This window comes from Falco peregrinus, chromosome 1 (assembly GCF_023634155.1).
Source record: "Falco peregrinus isolate bFalPer1 chromosome 1, bFalPer1.pri, whole genome shotgun sequence".
Lineage (NCBI taxonomy): Eukaryota > Metazoa > Chordata > Aves > Falconiformes > Falconidae > Falco > Falco peregrinus.
In genome coordinates this window covers 38,713,624-38,738,196 of record NC_073721.1, presented here as the reverse complement: position 1 = coordinate 38,738,196, position 24,573 = coordinate 38,713,624, and the positions used below count along the sequence as shown (strand labels likewise).

The following is a 24,573-nucleotide window of genomic DNA, read 5'->3' as shown; positions in this document are numbered from 1 at the left end:
AGCATTAGTAGTAGTAGTACTACTACTGCACATTATAAAGCAAAAGCAAAGCAAGCCGCTGTGCGCATTAAGAGGAAGCAGAGAGCCTGGGCTCTCACAGACACCAGCAACTTTCCAGGAACTTCAAGAGTCAAAGGAGGTCAAATTACTGAATCAGCGCAGGCTCACAGCTATAGGTGAGAGTCATCTCAGGTACAATTAATGATGTCAACAAACAGGGGTTAAGTGTGCTCAAGCCTGACATGCCATTCCTTGCCTACAAAGGCACAAATAAAGCCAGATTGGGTGTTTTCTTTCTCCCTCAGACAGAAAGAACTCCCACCACTCAGCTCAGGTTCTAGCTGACAGCAGACCCCACAGTTTGGCCAAGGCCAGCACTGCAAAGCAACATGAACTCTGAATGCAGGTGCATGCACCAGAACGTAAAAGGGGAAGGAGCAAGCACCCCAGCCATCCGCTGCAGGCACAGCCCTTGGCTTCAAATTTGAGATCAACTCAGAATCTGGGCAAGGGATCTCCTTCTGAGCTTGCTACAGCACTCAGAGCAGGATTTTGATGAGACACCCCTCCAGAGCATCTGCTGTCCACGCCTCCCCCGACCCATCCCTCCCCACGAGCCACAGGCCCCCAAAGCCCCTGCTCTTCAGGCTGTTCTGAAGGCTCTTCCCAGTCTTGTTCAGCAAAAAGCAACAGGCCAAGGAGAGCCTAACAGATTCAGCCTGACGCCTTGGTGTCCACACAGTCACTGCGTTAGCAGGGAGGAGGATACATGTCTACAGAACAACTAACAGAGGCCAAAGCACCATTCAGGCCCCAGTCAAAGCCTTCAATAAGCTCTCACATGAGGCACATGCCATCGCCATCCCTTACATATAAGCCCTGCTTCTGGTCCACATCTCCTCTCAGGATGTACCGGTTCCTCTTCCTGGAAAGATAAATGTCTCAATCTCCCTGGTCATCCTTCCCATGTTGCCAGTGGAATATACAAGGCCTGTGCCAATTCTGCTTTATTCTGCATCTACTTTTCGCATCAACTAGTTACTTCAAGTTACTAAAAACAAATGAAGAGTTTCCAAGAGCCTCTGACCTGAATTTAATTCCCCTTCTTTCTTGCTTCTTCCCATCAGCATTTTTCATGCCACTGTGATGGAGACAAGTCATAGATGGAACATCACTTCCATGTTTGGTGGCGAATGGGTGGGAAGGAAACGTTCCACCACTGAAGTTATCATCCCAACTGTGTGCTGGGTTAACACCTACGGCCACAGACACCAGTACCTACAGTCTGCTACAATCATCAAGAATTCTACCAACTGACAATGGTCAGAACTACCCACCAATTCACCAACTCCACCTGCTCCATTGGCTACTGCAAAGAGTGCCATTTCTTGCTTCTATATAACATCTCCCTTGCTTAAGAGTGGGATGAAACACAGGGGAAGCTGGTGCTGCAGTGGGAGGTACTGGGCACCACTCCTGCAGCAGCACACTGTAGCTCCACCTTTCTCCTGACCTGAAGCAACAAAGATCACCCATCACCAACATTGACAGGCAGATGTAAGTGCAGCAAAAGGCAGGAGTTCTTTTATCTTGTTTTATCTGCTGTGGCCAGGCAGCGTTAACTGCACCCAGCCACAGTCCTGACACAGGAAGAAAAGTGGTGTAACTACACTCCCCGCTAAGCATGGTGCAACCGACATGCTGGCCAGTCCGGCAGGGCACTTGCTAAAAGGGCCCCACCGGGACTGTGATGAGTGTAAAGCTGTACTTTTGCTTTCCTGGGGTATACCGGCATAATGTAATCTCAAAAGCTTACGAGAGCCTACATCCCAGAGAAAGGTGGAACTGTGGGATACAAACACAACTAGCAAAAGGAACGAAGTTTTCAAACTATAAGATGCTGAGCTCCACGGCTCTGAATGGTCAGACTACTTCCCCTTTCTGCACCAAAACAGAGCAGAATGAGCACAACCCTCTGTTGCAGTCAGATCAGACCTCATATCCTGTTAAGACCTTAAGCTCAGTCCTCGTTTAGCCTATTTCTCAAAACGCAGCCCCCCACAGCACCTGCACCCCAGCCCTACACCAGAGCCCCCATTCTTCCTTCCCCCTGCCCGACACGCAGCACCCCCCACCTCTTTCCCCCCGCAGGACTGCGGTTCCCCACATTCCCCTCCATTCTGCCTCCTTCAGCTCACGCTTTCCCCTGCGCCCCCACATCCTGCAACACGTGTTCCCCCAAGCCCCCACCCTGCCCCACCACTTACCCCCAGCTTCCTGCAACGCACTGGGGAGACGTACCCCTTCCCTCCCCAGCCAGGGCTGCCCTCCCACCCCCGCTTTCCCATCTGCAAGGGCACCATATTTTTTTTTTTAAACTGCATTTTACAAGTAAATCACGTGCTCAGCTGCTAGTTTGTGTGCAGAGCCAAAAAACACTCCAGCGGGTGGGGGCGGGGAGCCGATGTATTTTTTGTTTCATGTGACCAGCAACTTCAGGGAGACCAAAAGCAGCGTCTTCCCCCCAGAGCCTTCCTACACCGCCAGCCCCTTTCCCCAGACGCTCTCATGGCAGAGATGCAGACAGAATGCACGATGGGAGAGTCTGGCATCTCTTGTGACCACAGCCAGCCTTGAAGGCAGAGAAGCGGTGAGACACCAGCCTCACACCCCAGCTGATCGTCTGAAGGCTTACGTGCAAGGAGCTGACCTTTCCTACAAAACAGCAATGGGTTGTAGAAAACTGGTAGGGTGAAAAATTAAAACCCACAGTATTAAAGGTAGGGCAGAGAGAAGGAGCATGCTCTGCAGCTCTACAGGTGTTGGGGTGGTTCCTCCTACCCCGATGGAAGGATGAGAGCCCCAAGAAACGCTGCAGTGCAGACAGCATCCGATGTCCTGATGTGGCAACTCGAGAGTCCACCTGCATCTGTGAGCACGAGGTCTGGGGCTGTGTTACGGAGAGCGGGCGAGGGGCTCCCGCGCACAGAAAGGCTGGAGCTGGGGGTTTGGGGATTACAGGCAGGAAGCTGCAGTTACAATGCCAACCTACACACACACCCCTAACTATACTTTTTGCTGACAAAGGTGGTGGTGGTGGTAGTGTGTTTGTGTGTGTTTCACATCTAAGAGGCTGGCTATAGAATGTGGGTTTAAATAAAGAGCATCCCAACATGCTTTCGCTGAAATTAAGAAGGAACAGGTGATTTTTGAAATAAACATACAGTGTAAGTTTTAGAGGGGCTCCACACACTTTCTGCAATGAGATGGGCAAGACAATATGCATGGTGGTATCTCTTAGCTCACAGAGAGCTGTGCATTTATGTTTTTCTTAGGTACCCTTTGCACAACACTCTTAATTGTCGCTATACCTGCAGACCACAAGCAAAGATTTTGGAAATATAGGAAATCTGGCAAATTTCTAGAATATAGACATTTAAAGGGGGAAGGGGGGAGAGGATGATGTTAGAAAATAAAACAAAAAGTCCCCACAGAACAACTACTTCCACAGCAACTTTTTACAGCATCACAGGGTGGGAGGGCACCTCTGGAGATCACGTCGCCCAGGCCCTGCTGAAGCAGCTCTCCTCCAGCAGGCTGCACAGTCACGTCCAGGCGCGTTTGGATGTCTCCAGAGAAGGAGACCCCGCAGCCTCTCCGGGCAGCCTGGGCCAGCGCTCCGTCACCCCCAGAGTCGGGAAGTTCTTCCTCATGTTCAGGTGGAACTTCCCGTGTTGCAGTCTGTACCCACTGCCCCTTGTCCTGTCCCTGGGCACCACTGGGAAGGGTCTGGCCCCGTCCTCCTGACACTCGCCCTTAAGGTATTTGTAGGCATCAACAGGATCCCCCTTCAGTCTTCTCCAGGCTAAAAGGCCCAGCGCCCTCAGCCTTTCCTCCTCAGGGAGATGCTCCGGTCCCTCATCATCTTCACAGCATCTGCTGGACCCTCTCCAGTAGCTCCCTGTCTCTCTTGAACTGGGGAGCCCAGTATGGACCCAGCACTCCAGGGGCGGCCTCAGCAGGGCAGAGCAGAGGGGGAGGATCACCTCCCTCCACCTGCTGGCCATGTTCTTCCTCATGCCCCCCAGGGTCCCACTGGCCTCCTTGGCCACAGGGCCACTGCTGGCTCACGGGCAACTTGCTGCCCCCCAGAACCCCCAGGCCCCTCCCCGCAGAGCTGCCCCCCAGCAGGTCACCCTGCACCGCTGATCACAACCCTTGGAGCTCTGCCCTTCAGCCGGTTCTCAATTCACCTTGCTGTCTGTTCATCTAACCCACGCTCCCTGAGCGTTCCTGTGAGGATGTTATGGGAGACCGTGTCAGAAGCCTTGCTGAGGTCAAGGTAGACAATGCCCACCACTCTACTCTCATCTACCCAGCCAGCCATTCCATCAGAGAAGGCCATCAGGTTGGTCAAGCATGATTTCCCCTTGGTGAATCCATGTTGACTGTTCCTGATAACCTTCTTTTCCTCCACGTGCTTAGAGATGACCTCCAGGGTGAGCTGTTCCATCACCTTTCCAAGGATGGAGGTGAGGCTGGCCGGCCTGTGGTTTCCTGGGTCCTTCATGTCCTTTTTAAACACTGGAGTGACATTGGCTTTCCTGCAGTCCTCAGGCACCTCTCCTGTTCTTCACGACCTCTCAAAGATGATGGAGAATCTCTAGATGCATAACAAATCCCTGAAGCACAAGAGTTTCCTCCCCATCTTTAAAGAGATGGAGGAGAAAAGCAGAAGTACTGAAACCAGAGACCATGCCAGTGACAAATCTGTGAACAAACTCAGATCTTTGGAATCGCGACTCTCACAACCACGCTGTTCATCCTTCTGCAGAAAGAGAAATGAAGGCAGAAACAATGTAGTTCAAATCTAATGGATTTTGAGTAGTCTCCCAAAGCAAAAACTGTTAGGAGCGGCATTAGTACCACTGCGATGCTTCATCATATGTCACTCTGGGAAGCACGAAATCCTACCTCAGTGCTATATACTAGGACTTAATGAGGTTTTATTATAAGGTCCAGTGTTCAGAAGTGGAAAAAAACCCCCACACATTAAAAAATTTTAAAAACCAAGGTTTTGCCTGTTTGGGTAGAACCGACACACAATAAAGCCTGTGCTGCACTTGACAAGAGCACAGTCTGAGAACTGCTTGCTTCATGTCAAAGTTCCAGATCTGGCCTATCTGGCAAGCACAACAGCTTGAAAGTAGGTGCCCTGCCCCATCGCCACGCCTGCTTTCAGATTTCCAGGGAAAGAGGCACTTGACTTGTGTCTTTTCCAAAAAAGCAGCTGTTATGCTACAGTTTTGATTTATTCTCTGGCTAAGTTTATTTCTTGTTTTGATTAATGTTTAATGCTGCTGGCTAGATCAGTTTAAATCTTGTTTGCCTGGGGGCATTCAATGCTGCTACATTACCGTAATACTAATTTTAAGGCCATCTACAGCTTTTTCCCCCCTGCCATGTCTTTTGCTATTTTTTGGATCTAAATTATGTGGCGCATTTTGGCAATGAACTCCACAGCACCATATCAAGATGACAGACCTATCTCAAGAGATGGCCAGATTTGCTGATTAACAGACAACGTACCCAGAACACCAATCCTCACTGATTAAGTCCACCCCATATACTGATCAACAAACAGAGTGAGGACAAGAGGTTGAAACAGTAGCTCTCGTGTTACCTCAAAGCATGCAGACCTGTAATTGCTGCCTATGCCAAGAAAAAATGAGAGGGGCAAGGGAGGTGTGTCAGAAGGAGAAAGAAAACTGCAGCGAAACAGTTACTGAAGCACTAACACTGGCATCTACAAAGCAACTTTCTCTGTTAAGATTGGCTTTTAATGGAGTCACAGTTAAGAAGTCAAGTCAACGTATCTTAAGACTAAACCCTCCTTTTTCTACAGAACACATAAATAAGGAATAGCAACAGAGAAAGCTTCTCCATGCTACCCACCAGACAGCCTCAGCTCTGGCCTAAAAGGAGCACTTCCACCCTACCAATGTTACTTTGACCCACAAAAGTTGAATTTCAAACCAAAAAAAGGCAGCAGAGCATTGCATCCCATGGCCAGCACCCGAGGAGCCTCCACAGTCCCATACAAGCTCCATGGAGCACAAAGGCTGGGGATCCAGAGTGCAGCACTCCCTGTTCAAAGAGGTTCCCCAACAGTCACTATTCCCAGCAGAGAGCATGGTAAAAGAAAATCTCCTTATGCCTCCTTCTTTGCCATCTCTGCCCGGACAGGTGGTCCAGCCAGATGAGACCTGGGACCCTGCTCATCCTATCACCAAAACTGCTATCTCCATTTCAAGGTGAATGCTAGCAAAAGTGACCCCTGCCCCCTCCTCGGCCTCTCTCCTCCTCTTCAGTTCTTCTGGTAAGCAGTGTACTAAATACTGCAGTCCTTCAGCAGGCAGGCAGAGGACAACTACAAATGTCTGAATATGGTATACCATAAAGATACTGCTGCAGCCCCAGCATAGAAATATAGCACTCATACAGCTCTCCGGAAAGCTGAAGAACATGGGGATACAGAAGCACAGCACTTTACCTAAAAAAAAAAATAAAAAAAATTCATCTGTGCTGTAGGACTAGTCTCTGCAGCAAAAAGAGGTTCCCAGGTCCCGTGACCCAGCAGGGGAGGGAGGCAGAGGCAGGGCAGGCGGCACTGTTTAGGGCTTAGGAACAGCGAGTCTCCCAAGCTGCTTATATCCACCACAGTCAGGATCTGAAGTGACAGCAGCCAGCGGGCAGGAAGGCCTAGAAAGCGTGTCCTCCAGGCCCTAGTAAATGCAAGCACAGTATGTGCTTCTGAAAGAAAAATACTAACGGTACTTGTAGCCAGGAGTACAGACAGGAGACAAAGATGACTAAAGAAGTGTCTAGAGGGATGCCAAAGCCACAAGTCTGGAGCATAAGAGGGGCAGAGAACATACCAAAAAGAGTAGCACAAAGAAAATGGGATCACATTGAGAAGAGAAAGCCCAGCTCAGAGGTGGGACTCTTTGGCCTCAGTGAAAAGGAGCAAAGGACAGCAAAGTGGCTGCGCAGGGCAGGCTGCCCTCCTCCACATGCCATAAACCCTCAGCAGCAGCCTGGAGCATTACTGACCATGACACAGTTCCACAGAAAGTAAGCCTGGCAACCTCTGACAAGCTTACCAACTGTTGTGATCACAAAGTAATCAGTTTTCTATTTTACAATTATTTAAAGAATTTCCTGTACTTCACTCTCTCTCCACATTTGTTCTTCCACCACACCATGAAACACGTTTCTCTGTTCAGCTGGAGCAAAGCCACCAGACCCTCCAGTCACCACAGCCACGGTGGCACCCAGACAGGGCATTCAGCCTAACATCACCACCCACCATCCAAAAGAGTGACTGTGCTGCTGGCTGATCAGCTTAGGAAGTTTCTACCTCCGGCCCATCTGCTTGTTGTCACCTCCTCAGCCGAGTCCAGTGCCAGATCAGCTGTTTGGGTGGCAGCCCTATAAGCAGGGAAGGAGAAGCAGAAAAGGGAATTTTAAGTCTTCTCTGAAATCAGTTGAGCTTCCAAGGCAGTTGATAAAATTAACAACCTTAACAGAAATTGCCCACTGCAAACAGCAACCAAATAAAGCTGCTAGTTCCCAAATGGCTGATGACCAAGCCACAGCTGCGAGGGGGGGGGAGGAGAGGGGGAAAGTGCGCATGAATCCTTGAGTGAGTCACTTGTTCCCTGCATCCCTGCTGGCCTAGATAAATGCTGCTGCCAGTTGATGATGGGTGCTGCAAACCAACTCTTTAAGCCCACAGCATCCCTGCTGCTCATCTTCTGGTGGGCACAGAGCCCACACTGAACAACGCAATCTCTGCACAAGTGCGCAAGTAGAGGTAGTCACAATGGCTGTTAGGTCTCCAAGGTTCCTGTACAGCTCTGATAAGACTTCTAGGTCTCCTCTTGTCCTTGCTTCTACTTTCAGAAGTCCGCCCTCAAGGACTGGGATCTCAGGCAGGTAAGGATGCAAAATACAAAGCTTCCCCTTCTAGACACGGAAAAAATTGGAAAAAAAATGTGAAAGCAACTAGATAATAGAATTAAAATAGCGATGAAGGCACTGTGTAGGAAGTTGCTCCTCATCCCTGTACTGACATAAGTTTGTTTACAGCACTGACTGCTCACCTGTACCATCCCAGCAACACGTGCTGATGGATCCCATCAGGAACACCTTACCTCAATGCCAAAGTTTAGGAAGAAGGCAGCAGTATGCCTCCTAACTACCCAAAGCACAAAATGCATCAGAATTAATAGCAAATCATTATCAAGTCTAAATCACACGTGTAACATCTCCCCTGCAGATACACCAAGGACAGGGAACTGGTTTAAAACAGATACTCCAGCTAGTTAGATCTCTACAACTCCAAGCCTCAAGTGCTGTAATACTGAGGCACCACAGTGGCAAATCCTGCAGTAAAGTCATTCAGTGTTTTAAGAATGGAGGGGGTCCTGTCATGCCTGATGCAATCCCTGTGGGAGTGCTGTTAAAGTTTTAACTGTTCTCACCCACCCATTGAGTATGTGACAGATTTCTTTACCCCAGTTTCGTAAGTGTACAAACACATTGAAGCAATGGGGAGAGAAAAGGAAAAAAAACTTGAAAAAAGCAAGAGTCTCAGTTTTCTGCATCTGCAGTGCTGGTGTACACACTGGATGCTGAGGACCTCCACAACAGAAGCTGGCTAACTGACATTCACACCGAGAAGAAAGGGTCAGGCCGCAATCTCTGTTTCAGGCTAATGATGTTAAATTTTGCAATTTGTAAATCCCATCTTCTCTGTCACACGGTTCTGAAAACTTTCCCCGATTCTTGGTTGTGAAATGGCAAAACACACAGGATCCCCGGTAAAATACGGTTGTTTCCACAGTTCTCATTGCCTGAGGCAGCACTGGCTTCTCCAAACCATCTGTGTAAGTAGCTCAGAGAATGCAAAGAACTAAAAGAACAGCTTCTCCTCTGCCCAAGTAATCTATTCCTCTGACCTGAAGACGTATCTTTCAGTGGTTTTCCTACTCCCTACAACAAAAAACCCCATAATTTAAGACGCACCTGCAAAGCTTCTTCATCTGTAGCTTTAAAGACACGAGACGGAAGAATTACAGCGTTGTCATCCATGGTTAAAAGCAAGGAATATGCACAGGAGAGAGAGCAGCATGAGGCAGAAAGTAAGATGCTGCCTGGGACACCTGCCTCAACCAAGAGTATGGTAACAGCAAATCCTACCAAGTGTACATACACGCCATAGTTTCTTAAAGGGTCATTGATATAACCTAGTATCAAGGAAAGGTCAGCAGTTTAAACTACTTGTGCAGTCTTTCTACAGCCTCCTAGACAGGCAGGGTTACTCGAATGCTTTGATGCCAGGTTTTCCTAAGGGAACTGCAGCCAAAACAAGCACATCTGAAGGCATTTACTGCAATACTAATAAGTGAAGAGGGGAGAGATGATCATTTCTGCAGCCTTTGACCAACACAGCTCACACCGAGAAACCACGCAAGGGAATGACTGAAGCAGGGCGGTCAGGACATGAAGTGCTGCCTACCCTACCCTAAGACAAGCAAAGCAAACCGCCTGTGCTAGCCACCAGAGCACTCTGTCCCCCCACCAGCTGGGTACTCCAGCCCACCGACTCTCCTGAAGCACCAGATGCTGCCACTCCTTCCAAGCGCTGTCTGGCTAGCAATGCCCCCGGGCCCAAAAAGCTGGCCAGCCCAAGACATGTTGTATTCACGAGGCCTCTAAAGTCTCCTGAAAACGTAAAGACGTCCCACCATAAAAAGGCCTGTCTGGCAAACATATCCTAAAACTTTAGCAAACCCTTCCTGTAGAAGAAAGCAGTCCAGGGACTAAACGAACTATGGAGAGCCAGAGGAAAGCAGCTTCCCAAACTACTGTACTCCAAAATATCAAACAGAAACACAGCAATGGAGAAATCAATCAGTGGACTTGAAGATCTGGGCAGACTTCTTTATCTTCTTCTATTGGTCGCCTTGGTCGATCCAATCATACCCTAGTGTAACCTCTGCTTAACTGCCCTGAGCACCTGGCTCTTGAGCACCGAACACAAGTCACGTGCTCCTGTGTTTATACATCTGTGCTAGAGGAAAATTTACATCAACTGGCTCAGGTCCTGCTTGTGCAATCGATCACCCTTTGTCATATCTGAGTGGCAATTCTTTAGCCAAAGCCTGGGACCTGGGGCAAAAGATTCCTCCCTTAGCTGTCAGGGATCCCAGCAACTCAGGAGACAAAAGGTCTCTGGAAGTCGCTAGGATAGTTGAGCCTGTGTGAAAGAGTGGGAGTCCCTGTTCTTCAGGGAAAGAAACATTTTTTAGGAGGAACAGCCTGATACTGTTCCATTGCTAGCAATTATGCTAGGTTTTAAACAGCAAATGTGTTTCCTTTTAGTGACCAGAGTTTGATTTAATGTCCAATTCCAGCACAGATTTCTTGCTTTTGAAGTCCAAGTTCCATCCCTTACACTCCCACCATCTCACCATACTTGTGGACTTCTTCCTTACTCCACATTTTAACTGAAGAGATCTGTGTTTTTAAAGAAAACATTTTTTCATTTTGAAACATAAACAACCAACTGAAAAGTTGGGAAGGTACCCGAAAGACAGCTGAGGGTCACTGCTTATGACTTGTGGAAGTCAGGCAGACACATGGCATTCGGCTGTCTCCGCTTCTGCGGGCACCCAGGGGACCTGCGAGTGCAGTGTAGGCAAAAGCCAGCAGCACCCTGCCACAGGAGCAGCAACTGAGGACAGCTCGAAGCTGGATATAAAAGAGGGGGTGGGGAAAGGCTGCAGTGAAGACCTAGTGACATATCAGGACAGGCAAGGAGAGCAACCAAAGAGAACAGGTCGTGATCTGGCAGGATGGGAGCTGCAGAAGGAGAGAGAGAGAGAAAAACCAAGGCACCCTCCTGCCAAAAGACTAAAAAAAAAATATTAAAAATTAAAGAAAAAGACAGTTTCTTGAAAATTCTCTTTTGTAACATTGCAGTGACATGTAAACTACTGCTCTAGCAGCCACAAAAACGCCAGATGAATGCAACAGAGGCTGGTTTGCACAGGGAGGGAGGGAGGAAGATGTACTTGATGGCATCCTCCAAAGAACCACATGGTCTCCTCCAGCACTGCTCTCCTTTGCTCCCTCCAGGAGGTGCACAAGGCAGAGCTGGAAGGACAGTCTTTGATGGCAGTAAGACACCCTTTCCTGTCCTTGCTGCCTTCCTAATAGCAGTGTGTTTGAGGTGCAAAACAAACTGACCAAACTTGTAAGCGGTTTCTAGATTTCTTTTCCGAAAGGTCAATGTGACAAGCTCAGACAGGCTTTTATGGAATCTGCTTGCCAAATCCAAGACAGCACTTGAGAACATTCTCGTCAAGTCCCTTATGGATCTCTCTCTGATGATGAATAACCTTTGGGACCACAGAAACAATTCACAGAGCAGGGTTCAGAGAACTTCTGTGTTACAATTCTTTTATTTGATCCACAATTTCTACCTAAAACTAAGATTTCTGTTGAATTACAAGTCCTACTTTTTAACAACACACTTACCAAACATATGAGTAGTATCTCTGTACACATCTTGGTGAATATTGTTTCTCCTTCTTCTGCGTAGCTTGCCAGCATACTGTGTGTATCTGCAAGGGCCAGACAGTGTGGCACTAGAACAATAAGCCTTCTTCAAGAGCTTTTAGTGAGCCCACAAGCTTTCTAACCTGCAGGCTGGTAGCTGCCTGTTGGTAGAGTGCCAAGACAAAAATGGGATGTCCCTTCACAAGGACCAGAGGCACAATCAGGAACAAGCATCTGAGCACTGTCCAAACATCCAGGACTAACAGCACACTGTCAAAGGTTTTTATCAAAAAAGTTAAAGCAAGGTTTGATTCTCCTGCGTTGTGGACATGACACAGGTTCCAGTATGAGAAGCAAAGATCAGCATATGGAACAGAAGATGACCTTAAGAGCATGCCGTGACCCTAACAAAAATGAATACACAAATTACCATCTGGAATTAAGTTTCACATAAAGAAAAGGGGCAATAAGCTGCCTTTTGTAAAAGCCCTGCAGCCCCTGCTACACCACTGATAAGAGTGAAATAAAACAAGAGATCCCATCAGCAGCCTTGCTCTGAGCAACCGCTTTTATTTTAGCGAGGCAGGAGGGGAAGGGGGAGCGCCTTCATTAGTCACTGATAGGATAAGTTGTATTTACAAAGAGTGCATTAGTCATCCAGTGGTTTTGTTCCAGGGGGAGCAGAGGAGGGCTGTCTTGGCTTCCACAGGAGACAAGGCCTCCATGCCCGAAAGCATGGCCACTGCACACTTCATCCCAGAAAGCGCTCCTGATGTGCGAGGTCCCCGCATCCCTCCACCCAGGCACTGCCTTCTGCTCTCTGACAGATACCGACAGGAAGACTCAGGTGGAAAACAGATCCTTCCGATTAGTATTGCCCTACACTGCCTCTCGGGGCTCGGTTTATTTAACACACATCAAAACAGCACCGCCAGCTCTGGTGGGAGGAAGACACAAAATACTGAGGCTGCAGCTTCTCTCGTAGCTGTCACTGCTCACATGAAAGCTCATCCACAAAGGAAAATAAGAGTGCAAGGCAAGCAATTCAGATGTATTGCAAAGACAGACGCTCCTCTTTTCCTTCCTAAAGTCACAGCAGGCTGCAGAAAGCCTAAAATTCGCAGAGACCCTACCCTAGCCAGGGCAGTTTGAAGTGTCTGGACTACAATGTACTTCTGCACAGCTTCTGTGCACGCCCCAGCTCTCCGAGCACTCTCATCCCCAGCGGGCAGACAGGAATGGTCCCTTCCCGCACGCCTCCTCCCAGTGTGCTGGCTATGGCCATCGCAAAAGGCTGCGGCCAGCAGGACCCGCCGCTCGGTGCGGAGGGCGCACCAAGGAAAGGCAGGGGCTGTGTTTCTGCCGGCACCTGCAGAGAGGTTCAAGTGCTTGGGAGCTGGAGAGTCGGGAAGGCTGGGGAATGCAAGACTTGTCACAGAATAAATACGCTGTCCCTTCAAATGCTGAGCTGTTATCAACTCTTCAAGAGCTTCTGAGCTGTGGGGAATCTGCCTCCAGTTCATCTGAGAAATTCTGGGAAGTTCTCGAACCACTGAGAAGAGGGCTGCCAGCTTAGTGCATGTTTTACTGCTACTGTCCTACAAATCTATTCATTTCTGTTATAAAAATAAACCAAAATCAAACCTATAACCACACTCACGTCTGCCCTGCTAACAGTGGTTTTGCTGCCTCCTCCCCCTGCCCAGCCACTCATTCATCTTCACACAAAATAGCAAAGGGATTACGCAGATGTTGCTTTGCTATCCTGACCTTCTTAACCTATGCCCACGTGCCACCACCGATGTGCATTCACCATCCCATCATCCGTACGTCAGAGGCTAACTCCCTTCTGACTGCAGCCTCATTCAGAAGCTGGGTGGTAATTCTCATCTGCTACACAGAGACAGGAACGACCACCCTCCCTGCATGAGTGGGAAGCAAGGTCCAGAGCACAACATGGTAGTTGTAAACCATGACTGAAAAGGAGAAGGACAACACAGGCAGCACACCCAGAGCTGTATCTGACTGAGGGGCAGCAGGAACACTGGAAAACTGAATGCTCAGAGAGGAGATCCACAACGGGGACAGTGTAGCGCAGCTGTGGATGTGTGCCTGGGGGAGAGGGAACCGCACCATGAGGGACACAATTTCACTTGTGCACCCAGCAGAAGCAGCAGTTCAAATGGAGCTGAGGCTACTGCAAAGGAGAAACAGAAGGTGGCTGAAGGTTTGCATATAAGCTGTTCTCTGCCTCTGGGTGCAAGTCTCTGTCCAATCCAGAGAGGCTGCACAAGTCCTCCAGAACAGGTCAGCAAGGATTTGCACAGTCATGGCTTGACCACACAATGGACACAGGGAAGTTGCACCCTAACCAGCAAGGATCAACTACCTTCACTGTCCAACACCCAGCTTCAGAGAGCCCGAGATGCTCAGAGCAGCCTAGAATAAATCCACGGTGATGTGCAGAGCAAGGGAACAAACACCCTTATGATTCAGAACAACCGCTTGAGAGATCTACAGCTGGGGAGGTTCCAGGTGAACAGGACGAAAGACTCTGAAACTTGCTCAAGCAAACTGGAGGAAGCATACAGCAGACACAGGACCAGGTGGCATGGGAAGGTCTCTGGCCAGGATGAGAGGGTAACTTATGTGTGGCCATCGCTGCAATGATCACAGCCAGCACTGCTGGTGAGCCTTATGAGAGGCTCATAAGACCAGCAAAATGCAGCTGTTAAAACCTGTCCACCATCACCCAGAACATACAGGGAAGCAGCAGGTCTCTGTTAACAGGTCAATGTTAACACTGATTCCAAAGATCAGCCCAAAGGTGGTCTCCAGCTCAGCCCTGCCATCCTCACAGTTGTTCCCTACCTTCTGCAGCACTCCAGGCATCTGCCCTGGGGAGCTGCAGGGCTGACACATCCACAGGGCAGAGCAGAGTCACTTTCCCAAGAACAGTTTTCTCTGAAGCTTCAGAAAAAGAAAATAATCAAGGCCTCTTCAAACCAAAATCCCAAAGACAAACCAAAATTCAGCTGCTAGGACTTACAAACCAACGTAGCTAACAGCTCCCAGAATTTTCCAGGGTGTGCAGCCATAGTTAGGAGCGCACCTGCCACAGCTGCATTTCCATTCCCTTGGCAGGAAAGGTGTGTGGAGAGGCAAAGCACAGCATGCTGCAGCACACATGGGGGGTTACTAGGCTTTTTGGCCACTTTCCTAGTTTTTAGATCCCTTTTTCACATTCCAGTATTACGAAAGTCACTGTATTTCCCCATGCACAGCAAAGCACTAACTTTCTTGACCTCCAGAGCATTAAAAACACCAGCATCCCTAACACACCACAGTTAGCACAGACATAAGCTATCAAAATCCCAGGATTTCCACTGCCCTCTGTTTGCTGCTCTGCCCTGAGCAGACAGATGCATGCCTCTCACCAGCATCTTTCACCCACCTGCCTCCTCACCTCGACCCAGAGAGGGGACAGAAATCACACTTCGCTAGGATCTGAAGATGACGAATCCAGCACTGTAGAAAAGCTGCTGCCTGCAAAGACTCAAGTGGTCACACAGGTTTTTCTCCATAGGGTCAGGGGTTGGAAAAGTTCCAGGAGGCTGGGCTTTAGTGAACGAGACCCGGTGCAAGGGGATACCATAAGCAGCTGTTCGCTGGGAAGCCAAGACCTTTGCTTTAATAGTGTAGCAGCAGAGCGAGAGCTGGAGTAAAATCGAAGCGATAAGCAAACTGCATAACAATTTCCTCCCGAGCTGGCACTCACAAGCAGGAGACAGACACCCAGCTTCTGATATTGTTCCTGCTGGGCACCTTCTGTCCTTGCAAAAGAGCCTCAAAGCTTTATGGAGATGTCTTCTCTGCAATCAAAGGTTTAATCGCAGCATGAATAGACATACCCACGTTAGCGCTATATTCGCTAGCAGGAGTAGTAATAGCGGGATTCATGGACTTTAATGCAAATTATATGGGCCTGCTGGGGACCTACATATGTGCCTAAGTCGCTAGCCCCCACTGAAATCCACATCACTGTGACTTCAGTGCTATTATCTCTACAGTACTGAGAATAAAGTCAGTGAAGTATGTCCTTAACGCTGCAATCACACCTTCTGCTACACTGCCAGCAGAGAGACCTAGCTCTCCCTCCATCAGCTTCAGCTACTCAGTACTCGTATACAGACCAGGAGAAGCGGGATAAAAGGAACTGACAGAAAACGGGGAAAAGTACAGACACAAGGTGAGAGATTTCTAATTATGCCTTGTTTGTCCAGTCCTGCATGCTTTTCCACTCAAACACGGAACACATCCAGAGACAAGTTCTACAGTAGTAATAGTAGTCGTGGTAATAACAACAGTAATTAGTAGAAAGATGTATCAAAAGGGAAAAACACATGAAGAGCAGCTCCAGGAACTCACAGCACATGTGGGTGAAGTGATTACACTTCGTATCTCGCAACTGCACTGCCCACATCCAATTCCATCTTCAGTGCAATGAGCAAGCTGCGTCAGGTCCCCGTCTCCAGTTCCGTGGGTGCACAGATTTACAAATACACACACCGTAGCTCCCATTACAGTGGTCTCCGAGCACAAGCTACCGGCAGCCACAGGTGCCCTGCTCTCTACTAGCTCTGCACTTCAAAACTAGCACTACAGGGGAGGAAACAAACATGAGCCACCTCTGCATAGGTTTTAGAGCCTCCAAGGGAATATCCAAGTAAATTCCATCACACACAGGACTAACTTATTCCCACGGGGCTGGTCCCCCACCTCAGCTTGATGGCAGTACTACCTCCGCATTCAAAAACATGGTCACCCATTTCAGCTGCCCTTTTTGCATCCTATCACCCAGCAGATGGGACAAAACTGGTAGTTACTTTCTTCAACTTACATCCCAACTCTCCACTTGAGCATGCTATCCCTAGGTCGGGTTAATGTTCTCCCAGATCTGACAGTCAGAAGCACTTTCAAATTGTACCAGAGAAGAGATTGCCAAGAAAAACAGGCGGCCTCAAACACCCAGGACTTCATCCTTTCCCCTCCAAATGGTACCTATCAGAAAGAAAAGTGGTTTCCAAAAATCTGTCTCTGATGTTTTTTAAAGATCGGGCCACCCTCAAAGAACACATAAGGGAATAAAAGTGAAGGCACAGAACTGGAAGAGGCTTTGGACCAAGAAGATCAGAAGAATGACAGTAGCTGAGCCATAATCAATGGGACTGAACTCCAACGAGTTAAGGATGTGCTTGCTGTACCACCAGCACACTGCCAGGAGCTCTGGAGTCTGAGCCTTACTCCAATTACGAGCTATGGCTGGCTACCTGAGTCCACTGGACCAAGGAAACTGAGAAGCAGATCAGGCATAATCACAGAGCGCTACCAGCTTTGGATGTGTGTTTTGGTACTTCTGAAAGAACAAGGTCCACAAGGGCTCAGGCGTACTGCTGCTGGAAGAAAAGCAAGCCCCCATCGGTTGATTTTCTGTCATTTCTCTTCCACAAGCAAACCCCTCAAAATACATTATTTAAAAAAGTTATCTACCCTGTTAACAAAAGTAACAAACAGTGGAACACACACCTTTCTTCCCTTAAAATTCTCATAATGTAAATCTGTGAAGAAGACACCCTGAAGTTGGAGACACACATGCTAACAGAAAAAGCACAGAACACAACAAGCTGGAACCCTGGGATGGGCCAACTAGTTCATTTTGCAGGATCAGAGCTGCCTGGGAAAGAGGGCTCAAGAAGGAAGGGGCAGAAGAAACCACCTGATTCGGTCTGCACCACCACCAGCCCACTACTGGGAAAGCACCACTGGCCAGTACTCCCACACCCACTACCTCAGCACGTCAGGAAAGCAAGTTAAGAAGGAAGCCTAAGAAACGCGCAAGATTATAGAGACCTACAGTGTCACTGAGAGGGACCAGCGACCTTACCCAGGAATTGAACAGGAGCCTTTAAAAACTCACCCACGGGGGCTGATTTTCTCAGTCGCTACAGAGAGCTTATATAGAATAACCCTGTTAGTTTGTTCCAGGAATCTTCCAGAGGGAAGGGAGGGAAAGGCAGTGTGGTGATAAGAGCTGAAGAAAGACTGGATATATTCCCTGAGAAGTGCTTGACGGCATACATACCAGGGTAGAAAGTTAACAGCCTGCCCAGCTTACTTTTGTCACAGACAACGCACGCTGGTCCGCCTGCATGTGTAAACCCACATGTATGGAGGGCATTCCTCCCAGCTCTGGTGCTTGATAGCAAAAAGGTTTGAATGACATCCCACCAGGGTACGGAGGGGACATCATTCTGTCTGACGGTCCAGGAAAAGCTATATCTTACGATGCACAAAGGCACAGAGGCAGCAGATGAGGGGGAAGGCCTAGGGAGATTAACATGTTTATCTCCTCGCTTAAGGCTCTTACCGGCCAATGGTTTCAGCCTGATGGCAGCAACAGGACTAAAAATAAGAACTCAGGCATTACCAGTGACTCACCGTGTGGGCAATGACACTGCGAGGGATCACAGCGAAACCTGCTCCCACTCCTGGAGCCTGGCTCTCAGCTTGTAGGAAATGACTTCCCAAAGAGCCAAGGGAGACCCTGCGTAGAGATCTCTTCATTAAAGTGATCCTGAGACTGTGCAACATTCTCTTCAACTGTGCAGTGGCTTTATATAGATAAATCAGACCAATCTCAGACCCAAATTTTGGGTTCTGTACCTGCATCTCAGAGTGAAACCGAGGCTTGAAGTGACAGATAATGCCATCTGATCACGTCCACACTTTCAGAACATTAAAATTCCCCACAAGAGGCGATGCCAACCACTGCTGGTCTTTGTTTCGGTCCAGATCACATCTACCAGTAAACACATTTCACAGGCATAGCAATTCCTGCGTGTTGCATGAGAAGAGTTCGCTCAGCGAGGACAAGCACACACCAACAAAGCTAGCACCACAGCAAGACACCATTTAGCCTGTAGAACCTCCCACTTCCTCCAAAAATCCCATAGACCCTTCAGATGGTATTTTAGTACTTCAGCTGTATAGAGGTGCAGTGGCATCTCCAATTCCTCAGCTAAGCTACTGGAACGGAGGATACCAGTGGTACAGCTGTATGAGCTAAAGGTCCCACTATAGCACTGACTCCCCTCGTGTTCCCTGGAAGGCCACAGCTAAGGTAAAGCCAAATTTTTTAGAGTATCTCCAGGAGGGGGAAAAAAAAAAAAGGGGGGGAAAGGGGGGGGGAAAGGGGGGGGAAAGGGGGGGGAAAGGGGGGGGAAAGGGGGGGGAAAGGGGGGGGAAAGGGGGGGGAAAGGGGGGGGAAAGGGGGGGGAAAGGGGGGGGAAAGGGGGGGAAAGGGGGGGGAAAGGGGGGGGAAAGGGGGGGGAAAGGGGGGGGAAAGGGGGGGGAAAGGGGGGGGAAAGGGGGGGGAAAGGGGGGGGAAAGGGGGGGGAAAGGGGGGGGAAAGGGGGGGAAAGGGGGGGGAAAGGGGGGGGAAAGGGGGGGGAAAGGGGGGGGGAAAGGGGGGGGAAAGGGGGGGGAAAGGGGGGGGAAAGGGGGGGGAAAGGGGGGGGAAAGGGGGGGGAAAGGGGGGGGAAAGGGGGGGGAAAGGGGGGGGAAAGGGGGGGGAAAGGGGGGGGAAAGGGGGGGGAAAGGGGGGGAAAGATCACTCTTCTGGCACTGTTTGCAGTGCAGATTTGTCCAACAGCAGGTACAGGAGGTCCCTTTGCTGTAACGCTGGCAGTCGCTGCAGTCCCATCCTTTCCCTGCCTGTTTCCTAGTGGCCCTGCATCCTCTTTGCTTCTGATGCTGGCACAAGCATTCGTGCAGCAGCGCACTGAACTGGATAGCTGAACTGATCCATCATTAACCTGGTTCACCATGTAACTATATAAAGAATTTGTGCTGGTGCAAGGAGGGAACAAACCATCAGAAGAAAGGCTGCCTCTTGCAGCAGCAGCAGCACACGGCTCACGCTGGCTGTGAATGTTCGTGAAGCTATGGGGTACAATTCCACTGTCCTTTGCTATGATACTCCAAAAATTAGTGCCCACAAGTGGTTTATGTCAGACCACATGATATTCTAGCATTCCGACTGACTTAGCCTACTCCTAATTTCTGATCCATTGTAAGAGAAAACCATTCTTCAGAGCTCCCTCAATATTCTCCCTTCATAACTCCTGGCACTCATGTAAGAGGTCATCATTTTTGAAAGTACAGAATTAAGATCAATCTTTACTATCCTCTCATCACATACTGAAGAAAAATCCTCAGTTTTGCAGATCAAAAAAGTAGAGTGAGAATAAAGGAATTTACTTGAAAAACACCAGGAGTCAGCAGCACAGCCAGGATTTGTGGATCCCTAGAACCTGCACTTACAAGAGAAACCAAAAGCCCAGTCATGTAATTCCAGGATATCACATGAGATCCGGGATACAGCAAGGCAAACATGACATTGCTATTGAGACAGCACCACTTTAGAGATGGGTTGTTCAGCAGCTAGTGAAACACACTGATTTCCCAAGGAGCAATTATGCAGTTGGCTCCTTACCGTCAGAACCAAGGACCACACCACCGAGAACAGAGAGCATTCGAAACCTGTCAGATTGTCTACTGCTCTCCAACAGGGACATCAAAACTGGAGTGTACCGACTCCCAAATGTACACTTAGCTCCCATCCATTCAATATACTGGAGAACCCAAGGAGCAGCACCTCCTCCTGCGTCTGCGAGCGTACAGAGCAATTATCTCCCTAGCTCCGGCTGGTCAGGAACTGGCAGGCCAGAGCACCGAAGAATTTACATGCTCTGAAGTTAAAACGAGTCTGTGAAAGCTCCCAGTTTGTCCTACAAGGACAGAATGGAGACCACACATTGAGAATTATTCAAGTATTAGAACGATAGGACTCTTCACTCAGTGACTAAAAGAAATGGAAGCTTTAAAGGGAAAATAACTTAGCCACCATTTCTAGAAAAGCACATCACTGATTGCTTACAGGAGAAACTGTTTTTATTACAGCCTACACAGAACTCCACACTCTAAGAGAAAAATCACAAAGTGGCATCAGAGGAACAACAAAAATTGAAGACATGTTTGGGGGAAGCAGCTGCACATTGCCATGGCAGGTATGGGAGGAAGGAGCTTCAGAAGGAAGAGCCCGGCAGCGCCAGCCTGCGCTGCTGCGGGCCAAGATAAACCCGCCTTGGCCTCTCAGATCTGCAGCACAGGGAAGACAAGATAAGCATTCAGTCCAGAGAGGGAAAACACCCAGATTACCAGGAAAAGAGGGGATTTTGAGGAGTTTGTTTTGTTTATCAAGCAAGCAGGTTTCCCACGTAGAAGGACCTGGGACAGCTCGCTCTTGGAAGCCCAAGGAGGAAGAGAGCAGCGTAACTCAGAAAACCAAACGTCTGCAGCTCCAAGGTGCTTTTCCAGTATTCTCTGTCTCCTGCCAAGTTTAAACATATTTTGCCCTGTCCAAGGCAGCTATTCTGACAAAAGGCTGTCCTCCTCATGGACTTTTGGTTGCCTTCATGATAGCAAGAGGCATCCTTGAGTCTTAACTGCTGGCCAAAATCAGTTTGTAGCTCTATGGTGATTAGATGCTCCCAGTAACATAATTTGGACAAGAGAAATAATGGGTCATATTTGGGAAGAAATACAGTACAGACCACAGGTATTTGTTCTGCATTTTCCTGTGCTCACCAGTGCAAGTCAAACCTGTCTGCTTCCTTTTGTTCCTCACACTTTTACAAGAGCTGTAACCGCCACCAAAAGGCAGCTTTATTATTTCTTCCGATTTCACACTGAAGCATCATATTGCCAACATGTTGACTGTCTTCACCATGTCTGAGTTAGTCAATAGGATCAATCAGGTTCAGTTCCAATGTGAGATGCAGCCTTGTTCTGTGATTCCCCAGCCCATGACTGTAATACAGTGGTCCCGTTAGTTAGCTTGGGATGTACTTTGAGATCCTTCAGCATATGCAATCTTTTTACCAAGATAAAATATTTGCTCCTGGTTTAGTTCATAAGATTCTGCTTAGTAAAGCTCCAAGGGCATCAGGAGACCATCTCTAATTGTACGCCTCTGAAGAGACTGGAGCAACCCAGAACGTGACAGCTTATTAGCAAATATTTCACGTGTATGTTATAGGAAAGTTCCTGCCACTCAGGACCTAAATTGTTAAAGTCTCCATTTATCACACAGAAAATATGAGTTAACATATAGACAGGTCATGACTATGCATCAAGAAAAGCAATTAAAATAAAACACAGATCCAGATTGTTTGTACTGGCTGCAAAAAGAACACCCAGCGTTTCCTACAACACCTTACAGCACTGGATTTTCAGGTGCTTTAAACAGCATTTAATTTAGCCTAATAGCACCAACAATAAAAGGAGAACACATAATTTTGCAGAAACAAAATCTGAGATTTAAAATAGTCTTCATTTTGAAAGACTGAGGCTCAACATGACTCTCTGCTTTTCCATAGATGCTGCCTGCCCCACAACCACGTTTCCTTTGATGAGACTTCAGCTAGAGAAGAGGGGGGTATTGGGTTTTCTGTCTGAATTTAATACCAAAACTGAACACACACCTGAATGCAATGACTTGCTTATCATCATACAAGCTGAGTAAGGAAAGATCAGACAACAGATAGCTCACCATCTTTTACCCTCTTTTTAAGGAAAGGGGCAATATTGCCTCAGAGATACCCATTCGCTATAGGCACTTCTAATAAAGGGCACTTTGCCCTATGAACGGCACCTCCTCTTCAACACCAGCTGCTTACAAACCAAGCGCTGATATCCAAACTTGAAATGCATCTTGAAGTGGCACCCTGCCCATTATACTGACCCACTCCAGGCAAAAGACATTCCAGACCATCTTGAAAGAGATGGCAGATTATGACAAACTGTGCCTTGTCTTCCCATGCTCTTCTGTACACTTTTCAAAAGCCATGGGAAGAGAGGAGGAGATGAAGTGGCAGCTGCTGCAAAGGACATTATCTTTTAGTGAAGGACTCAGAGATGTGAAAGCTTTCCTTCTCTGCCAGCCACCAGTTAACCCAGTAGCACAAGTAATAAAACTCTGGGCTGCAGCACTGAATGACCAAGCTGATGAAGAGATAGAGGAAAAACATTTATATAGACCCAGTAGGCATAACACATTTAAAACCAAAACCAAAATCAAACAAGCAAACAAAGAAAAAATGCTAATACTTCACTTCTGTTCCAAAAAAAAAAAAAAAAAAAAGTGTTACAAAATACCTGAAGTTTAACAAAATAGCAGAAATAACATTGTCCATGCAGATTGGTAGTGACACCACATCATAGATGTGATTACAGAACAAAAGATTAAATGTCTTATTCCAAGGAACACCCAAAAATTTGATTTCAGTAATACTGGGTATGCCAAGATAATTCATGCCCAGCAGAACCCCTGGTGCTCAGCGCTTCCACCTCTAAAACAGACAAGCTAAGGACAGCCAGTGGCAATTATAAAGTCCAAGTTTTAGCACAAGCTCACACTGTGGTGTTCAGCTTTGCAATTGCTTTTTCCCTTCCCTTTGTTAACCCCATACGAGAACATATTAAAAGCATAGAGGAACCTTCTCAGTTTGGCTTTTTCAGTAAAGAAATCCAATCTTTTCAAACACTACATTCTAAGAAAACAGAGCACAGGCTTGCAAATATCCTTGCAATTCTGGGTCAAACTCACAAATCTTGGCCCTGTGGCAACGTACAGCAGGGGAGCAAGACCTGGAAAAGAAAAACCTGGCCAAGCCGTATGCATGCAAACCTGGCACCGTTCAGTGTTTCTGGCCATCAGGGCACAAAACGTTTGCACCGAGAGCACAGTTCTCCTCCCACCTACAGAGCAGCGCCCTGGGCAGCCCCACCAGCCCCCCCACCAGCCCCCCACTTGCTCCTGCGCACGCCGGCATGCTGCCTGCGGCTACAGCTCCAAGCTCCACCGGGGATGCAGCAGCTCGCCACGCAGCATCTTTCTCAGCTCCGTTTTAACCCGAGCCGCCAGCCAGCGCTCCTGCATGCCCTAGGCACCCACCAGTTTCCAACTTCTGTAGGTAAAAAGCTTCAGAAGTCTGGCTTTTTTTTCCAAGCAGTTGAGTCTCTCCCACAAATGGCTCAACAGTCCCTACAGTAGGGCTGGAGTGCTCGGTGGCAAACACCCCAACCTCCCTCTTCCACGAAGGGCTGACATGTAGCTACATAATGCATACTGAAAATTGCATGAGCCCCCCCAAAGCCCCTCCAGCTCCACACAGAAGATGCAACTGCTAGAGGCTAGGGCACGGTGGTCAGAAATGCTTTTGTTATAGCACATAACGGCTCGTTTTGAGAACAGACACGACATCCTTCAGCTTAGCACCAGAACTAGGGACAGAGGAATCACCACTGAACTAGCCACTAGCTAGCCACCTAAGGACCACTAAGCTTCAAGAACATGATCCTGCCACAGACACCAGTTAATAGGAGGTTGCTTTATTAGAAGATGAAGTCCAATTAAAATCCTAAATGGTCTGGTACCATTAGTTTTATTTGGCAGCCAGGGTACAGAACCAAGAAATCAAGTCTGTCTCCAGCAATCAATGATGCCCTCAAGAATGGAAGAAGAACATCCCCTTTATGTGAAAATCTCCCCTCTGTCCTAAGACCTGCCCGCTTTGTCCCACAGCATGGAAGTTCTCCCAGTATACAGAACCTATGACCACAGAAAGCTGTAATTCTTACGAACTTAGTACACACAGAAAAATAAGAGAATACCCGGAAAATCCTTTTCAATGAAGATGGAAGAGCTGGTCCTGTATTAGGGGAAGCTCTTCCAAGTCTGCAGAGTGGCATGACAGGCCGTCCTATCTCAAAAGGAAATTATCAGAATGGACGTGTGGGTACAGTATCGAGTGGGAGGACACT

General features: G+C 48.2%; 1 protein-coding gene across 16 annotated transcripts in view; it reads right to left on the bottom strand.

The window, feature by feature from the left end:
- The window catches only part of CAMK2G (calcium/calmodulin dependent protein kinase II gamma), a 121,701-nt gene that overhangs the window by 74,227 nt on the left and 22,901 nt on the right, over positions 1–24,573 (bottom strand). Inside the window, exon 1 of one of the 16 annotated variants that reach the window (XM_055797781.1) lies at positions 17,606–17,624. The exons of the other annotated variants lie outside the window; for them this stretch is intronic. The gene's annotated coding sequence lies outside the window, so the exon portion shown is untranslated. Of the gene's footprint in view, positions 1–17,605; positions 17,625–24,573 lie in introns of those variants that run through there. 16 annotated transcript variants of the gene reach the window in all.